This window comes from Rhincodon typus, chromosome 10 (genome assembly GCF_021869965.1).
Source record: "Rhincodon typus isolate 14 chromosome 10, sRhiTyp1.1, whole genome shotgun sequence".
Classification (NCBI taxonomy): Eukaryota; Metazoa; Chordata; class Chondrichthyes; order Orectolobiformes; family Rhincodontidae; genus Rhincodon; species Rhincodon typus.
In genome coordinates this window covers 1,828,307-1,835,103 of record NC_063341.1, presented here as the reverse complement: position 1 = coordinate 1,835,103, position 6,797 = coordinate 1,828,307, and positions in this window count along the sequence as shown.

Here is a 6,797-nt window from a genome sequence, read left to right as displayed (position 1 = left end):
TACATGAAGGATCTCACAGGTAGTGCCCTTCCCACCACCAGCCAAGCAACATCTTGGTGCTTGTTGGAAAGTTCTAGTCACGAGGCCAGTCTGCTCAGGGAACCATGCAACAGGATCTACATTCTCCTTTTCCCTCGGGTCTCATGAATGTTATGTGCTGACCACTTCCTGATGGATTTGTGGTCAAAGGTATTTTTCTTTGAAAATTTCTCCACAAAGGACAGGTGATATTGAACGGTCCAACTACTTGCAGGGTTCCACGGCAATGAGGTCAGTCCCACCCTTCACAACACCGGCGACAGGTAGAGCCTCAGTACATAGTGACACTTGGGGTTTGTGTACTGAGGGTCTACACACAGCCTTATGCAGCCGCACACACACATGGCCATCAGGATGATGGCAGATTTGGGAATGTTCCTGCCTCCCTTTTGCAGATCTTTGTACATGGTGGCCCTGCAGACACGGTCCACATTAGACCTCCCGATGAAGTGGAAGATGGCCGTGTCTCTTATAATCACAGGCCATGCCTTAACCCTTTTACAGCCAATGAACGTAGACACATTTCAGCCAAATTACACACAGTAAGTTCGCACAAACAGCAATGTGATAATGACCAGACTCTATACTTCAGGGATGTGGATCAAGGGATAAATGTCAGGCACAATGCCAGGAAGAACTCGCCTGCTTTTCCTCAATGTAGCATCTTTCAATATTTTATTTCTTCAGAGGGTAAACCACATTGATCTACAGCACCTCTGATAGTGCAACGCTCTCTCAGTACTGACCCTCCGACAGTGCGGCGCTCCCTCAGTACTGACCCTTTGATAGTGCGGCTCTCCCTCAGTACTGACCCTCTGACAGTGTGGCTCTCCCTCAGTACTGACCCTCTGACAGTGCGGCTCTGCCTCAGTACTGACCCTCCGACAGTGCGGCACTCCCTTAGCACTGACCCTCCGACAGTGCGGCTGGTGATGCACCAGGATGAGCTGGTGGGAGTCTGGAGACAAACATATTACTGACCAGCTTAGAATGGCAGGTTTCCTTCAGTGTGGGTATTAATGAATTAGCCAGATTTTTACAACAAGAACAACAATATCAATCTGCATTTATGTAGCTTCTTACACCATTTTAAAAAGTGTTTCACCAGTTCAAACAAAATTGATTAAGAGTCTATCAATCTCAGCCTTACATATACACAAGGACTCTGCCCTACAGCTCTCTGTGGCAAGGAGTTCCAAAGACTCTCAAAGCTCTGACAGAAGAAATTCCTCCTCATCTCAGTCTTAAATTGGTGTCCCTTAATACTGATACTATGCCCTCTGGTCCTGGACTCTCCCATGACAGGAAACATCCTCCTCAGCATTTGCCCTGTCAAAGCGCTTAAGAATCCGATATGTTTCAATGAGATCACCTGTCATTCTTTTAAACTCCAGTGAGTAGAGTCCCAACCTGTTAAACCTTTGCTCAAAAACAATTCCTCCATATCATGGATCATCCTTGTGAACATTATCTGGTCTGTCTCCAATTAAATAATATCTTTCCTTAAGTAAGTGGACCAAACCTGCTCACGCTCCTCCAGATATGGTCTCACCAGCACCTTGTCCAATTGCAGTAAGACTTCCCCAATCTTGTACTTAAACCCCCTTGAAATATGGGCCAAAATCCCATTAGCCTTCCAGATTCCTTGTTGCTCCTATGCGCTAACTTTCTGTGTTTCAAGCACAAGTGTCCCCAAGTCCCTTTGTGTTGCAGGTTTCTGCAATTAAATTCCATTTAAATAATATTCTGTTCACAGAATCATACAGTATAAAAGAGGTACTTCAGCCCATCTAGTATTAGTATCAAAAATGTACTACTCACTACACTAGTCCTGCTGTCTTGTACTAGGCCCATAGCCTTGAATGTTATGTCACCTCAGATCCTCATCCAAGTACTTTTTAAAGGCTGTGAGGTTTCCCACCTCAACTACCCTCCGAGGCAGAGTATTCCAGAACCCTGCCAACCTCTGGCTGAAAGTTTGTCCTTACATCCCCTTTAAATCTCTGGCCTTTCACATTAAAATTATTCCCCCTTGTTATTGACCCTTCAACTTAAGGGAGCAGCTGCTTTCTATTCACCCCGCCAATGTCCCTCATAATCTTATCCACCTCTGTCAGGTCCTCTTCAACCTTCTCTGCACCACAGAAAACAGCCCGAGCTTACCCAGCCTCTTTTCATCGCTGAAATGCTCCATCCCAGGCAACGTCCTGGTGAATCTCCTGTGCACCCCCTCCAGTTCATGTTCTTTTGTTTTCCCTTCTCAAATGAACATCGTATTTTTCGATATAATACACCATTTGCCAACCTTTAGCCTGCTTACTTAACTATCACTATCTCACTGTAAACTGTATCCCTCTTGCAACCTACCTTTTCACCAATTTTTGTGTCACATTTGGCTACAGTACATTCACTTCCTTCCTCCAAGTCATTAATATATATTGTGAACAGTCGCTAGACTGTTAATCCAGAAATCCAAGTAATATTCTGGGGGCCATGAATTCAATAAATACTACTGATGACCATAAATCCATTGTCGATTGTTGGAAAAACCCATCTGGTTCACTAATGTCCTCTAGGGAAGGAAACTGCCAGCCTTACTTGGTCTGGCCTACATGTGACTCCAGACCCACAGCAATGTGGTTGACTCTTAACTGCCCTCTGTGCGATTAGGGATTGACAATAAATGCTGGTCTTCCGGCGATGCCCTCATTGTGCAAATGAATAAGAAAAAAGTTGTGGTCCCCGTGGAACCCCACTGGTTACAGGTTGCTAACCCGAAAAAGAGCCCCTCATCCCCAATCATTGTTTCCTGTACCAATTCTCTATCTATGCCAATATATTCATAGAATCATAGAATCATGGAATCCCTACAGTGTGGAAACAGGCCCTTCGGCCCAACAAGTCCACACCGACCCTCAGAACACCCACCCAAACCCATCCCCTATATCCCACCTAATCTACACATCCCCGAACACTATGGGCAATTTAGCATGGCCAATCCACCTAGCCCGCACATCTTTGGACTGTGGGGGGAATCCGGAGCACCCAGAGGACACCCACGCTGACACAGGGAGAATGTGCAAACTCCACACAGACAGTCGCCCGAGGGTAGAATTGAACCTGGGTCCCTGGCACTGTGAGGCAACAGTGCTAACTACTGTGCCATCATGCTGCCCCTTCAACATAGATATTACCTTCAGCACCACTGTTTCTTATATTATTACTTAACCTTTTGTGAAGTACCTTGCTGAACACCTTCTTGAAGTCCAAATACAACTCATCAACTGATTCCCCTCTATCCACTCTGGATGCGATGTCTTCAAAAGACAAGAACTGTAGATGGCCAAATTTCCCCCAAAATCTTGTAGACTCTGCTTTGTTGGTTGTGTTGAATGCCTTATTGAAATCTATAAAGCATAAGGTAAAGAGGTATACACATTACCTACACTTGTCTTGTAGCTGGTGAGTGGAGAAGTTTGCGCCCACTGTACATCAAGCAGGTATGTTTCCAGGTACACTCAGTCTGTGAGAAGATGAACTTTTCAAAAAATGACCTTAGCAAAGGACATCCTAGTGAAGGAGACAGTAAGGACTGTAGATTCTGAATGCTAGAGTTAATAAATGTGGAGCTGGAAAAGCATAACTGGTCAGACAGTATCCAAGGAACAGGAAAGTCAACCTTTCAGGCCGAAACCCCCACATCCTAGTGAAGGAGTGAGATGACTCTATAGTTGTTGCAGTCTCTTCTAACATCCTTCTTTCTGTATACGGTGATGGGTTTTTTGCCACATGTTTTGGAACCGAACCCTTGCAGAAAAAGGTCATGGACCTTCATAAATAAATAGAACCTTCCAGACTTGAACAGACAGACAGGAATTCCATTCTTGGCATAGTCTGGGACCTTCAGGCATTCAAGTGACTTCCCCATCTCACTCATCCAGGGATCACTGCCTTTGCCAGCATGGGTATTGATGTCCCCAGGCAATAGTCTCACACCATTTGGAATGTTTCTCAAAGTGTCACTTAGGGAGTAGTAGAGATACTGTTTGTTTGAAGAGCCAGGTTTGAGCTGGAGCATGAGAACAAGTCACATTGGACTGCATCTCCATCAAATGACAACGTCCAGGAGATGAGAGACTCTGAGGCTGCTACCGTGATTCGTTTGACTGTGCCAGCTAGTGCCTCATTGTGAAGCCTCCACAGAGGTCTTCAGCTGTCTTTCCCAGCCATTCAAAGTGGTAACTAACCTCTTGAAAAGTGCCTATCTTGGCAAATCTGATATCTCAGAGAGTGGCAATTTCAACACCAAGCTCCTGGTCACTCAAGGTCATCCCATGGACATTCACTGAGGAGTATGGATATAATTTCCAGAAATTTGAATCATAAGGTCGAACTTTCCCCTCCCTGGTGTGACATGAGCAATGGTGAGAAGATTTGGAAAATACAGTGTCAGTCAAAACAAAGAACCACAATCTTGACATCGAGAAAATTGCGATTTTCTCCCCTTAGACCTTAAAATGGAAACTTCAGAATCTTCTTATTGAACAGCAACCACCTTATTTCCATGTACTCACATCTTACTATTGGCCCAATTAATGGCCATAAAAGACCAAAGCTCTACTTCAAGGATGCTTGAAGGTATGCCACAAGCACCCTAGACATTGTCTGGGAGTTATTGGCCAGAGGAAAATGGTGACACTTCCCAATACCATGACGACCAGTGGCTACAGTAGCTTGGCAACAGGTGCCAAGGTGGAAAATAACAACCACGACACTCAGACGCTTGAGGCACAACACTTGAGATACAATCTCCTTCTTAAGGATCAACCACTTCTCAGAATCACAGACATGTGTCGGTGCAGTCGTGTCTGAACAAGAGTCATGACTTTGTGCCAAACTTCTGCCCTTTCCCCATAACCCTGAATATTGTTTTAATTCAAATAATCATCAAATGCCCTCACAAATTCACAGCTGCTGTCAGATCTTTTGTTTCATTCAGTCATGGGATTTTTGGGCCTCATTGGCAGGGTCAGCATTCAAAGTCCATCTCTAATTGCCCAGATTGTTATGGGTCTGGAGTCACATGTAGGCCAAACCAGGTAAGGAAGGCAGATCTCCTTCCCTAAAGGACATCTGTGAACCAGATACATTTTTCACAACAATCAACAATGGTAACAAGACAGTCATACAGCACAGAAACAGACCCTTTGGCCCAACCATTCCATGCCAACCATAATCCCAAACTAAACTAGTCCCACCTGCTTGGCCCATATCCCTCCAAACCTTTTGTATTCATGAACTTATCTAAATGTCTTTTAAATGTTGGAACAAACCTGCATCCACTGCTTCCTTTTGATGTTCATTCCACACACCAACCATTTTGTGTAAAAAAATTGTCCTTCATTTCTTTTAAATCGTTCTCCTCTCACCTTAAAAATATCTCCCGAGTCCTGAAATCCCCACCCAGTCATTTACCTTATCTATGCCCCTCATTATTTTTGTAAACCTCTATAAGGTCACCTCTCAATCTCCGATGTTCCAGTGAAAAAAGTCCCAGCTTATACAGCTTCTCCTTATAACTCAAACCCTCCATTTCGAGCAACATTCTAGTAAATCTCTTTTTAGAACATTAGAACATTACAGCGCAGTACAGGCCCTTCGGCCCTCGATGTTGCGCCGACCTGTGAAACCAATCTGAAGCCCACCTAACCTACACAATTCCGTTATCATCCATATGTTTATCCAATGACCATTTAAATGCCCTTAAAGTTGGCGAGTCTACTACTGTTGCAGGCAGGGCATTCCACGCCCTTACTACTCTCTGAATAAAGAACCTACCTCTGACATCTGTCCTCTATCTAACACCCCTCAATTTAAAGCTATGTCCCCTCGTGCTAGCCATCACCATCCGAGGAAAAAGGCTCTCACTGTCCACCCTATCTAATCCTCTGGTCATCTTGTATGTCTCTATTAAGTCACCTCTTAACCTTCTTCTCTCTAACGAAAACAGCCTCAAGTCCCTCAGCCTTTCCTCATAAGACCTTCCCTCCACACCAGGCAACATCCCGGTAAATCTCCTCTGCACCGTTTCCAATGCTTCCACATCCTTCCTATAATGCGGCGACCAGAACTGTACGCAATACTCCAAGTGCGGCCGCACCAGAGTTTTGTACAGCTGCAACATGACCTCATGGCTCCGAAACTCAATGCCTCTACCAATAAAACCTAACACACCGTACGCCTTCTTAACAACCCTATCAACCTGGGTGGCAACTTTCAGGGATCTATGCACATGGACACCGAGATCTCTCTGCTCATCCACACTACCAAGAATCTTACCATTAGCCCAGTACTCTGTATTCCTGTTACTCCTTCCAAAGTGAATCATCTCACACTTTTCCACATTAAACTCCATTTGCCACCCCTCAGCCCAGCTCTGCAGCTTATCTATGTCCCTCTGTAACCTGCAACATCCTTCTGCACTATCCACAACTCCACCGACTTTGGTGTCATCCGCAAATTTACTAACCCATCCTTGTACGCCCTCATCCAGGTCATTTATAAAAATGACAAACAGCAGTGGCCCCAAAACAGATCCTTGCGGTACACCACTAGTAACTGAACTCCAGGATGAACATTTCCCACCAACCACCACCCTCTGTCTTCTTACAGCTAGCCAATTTCTGATCCAGACCGCTAAATCACCCTCAATCCCATGCCTCCGTACTTTCTGCAATAGCCTACCGTGGGGAACCTTA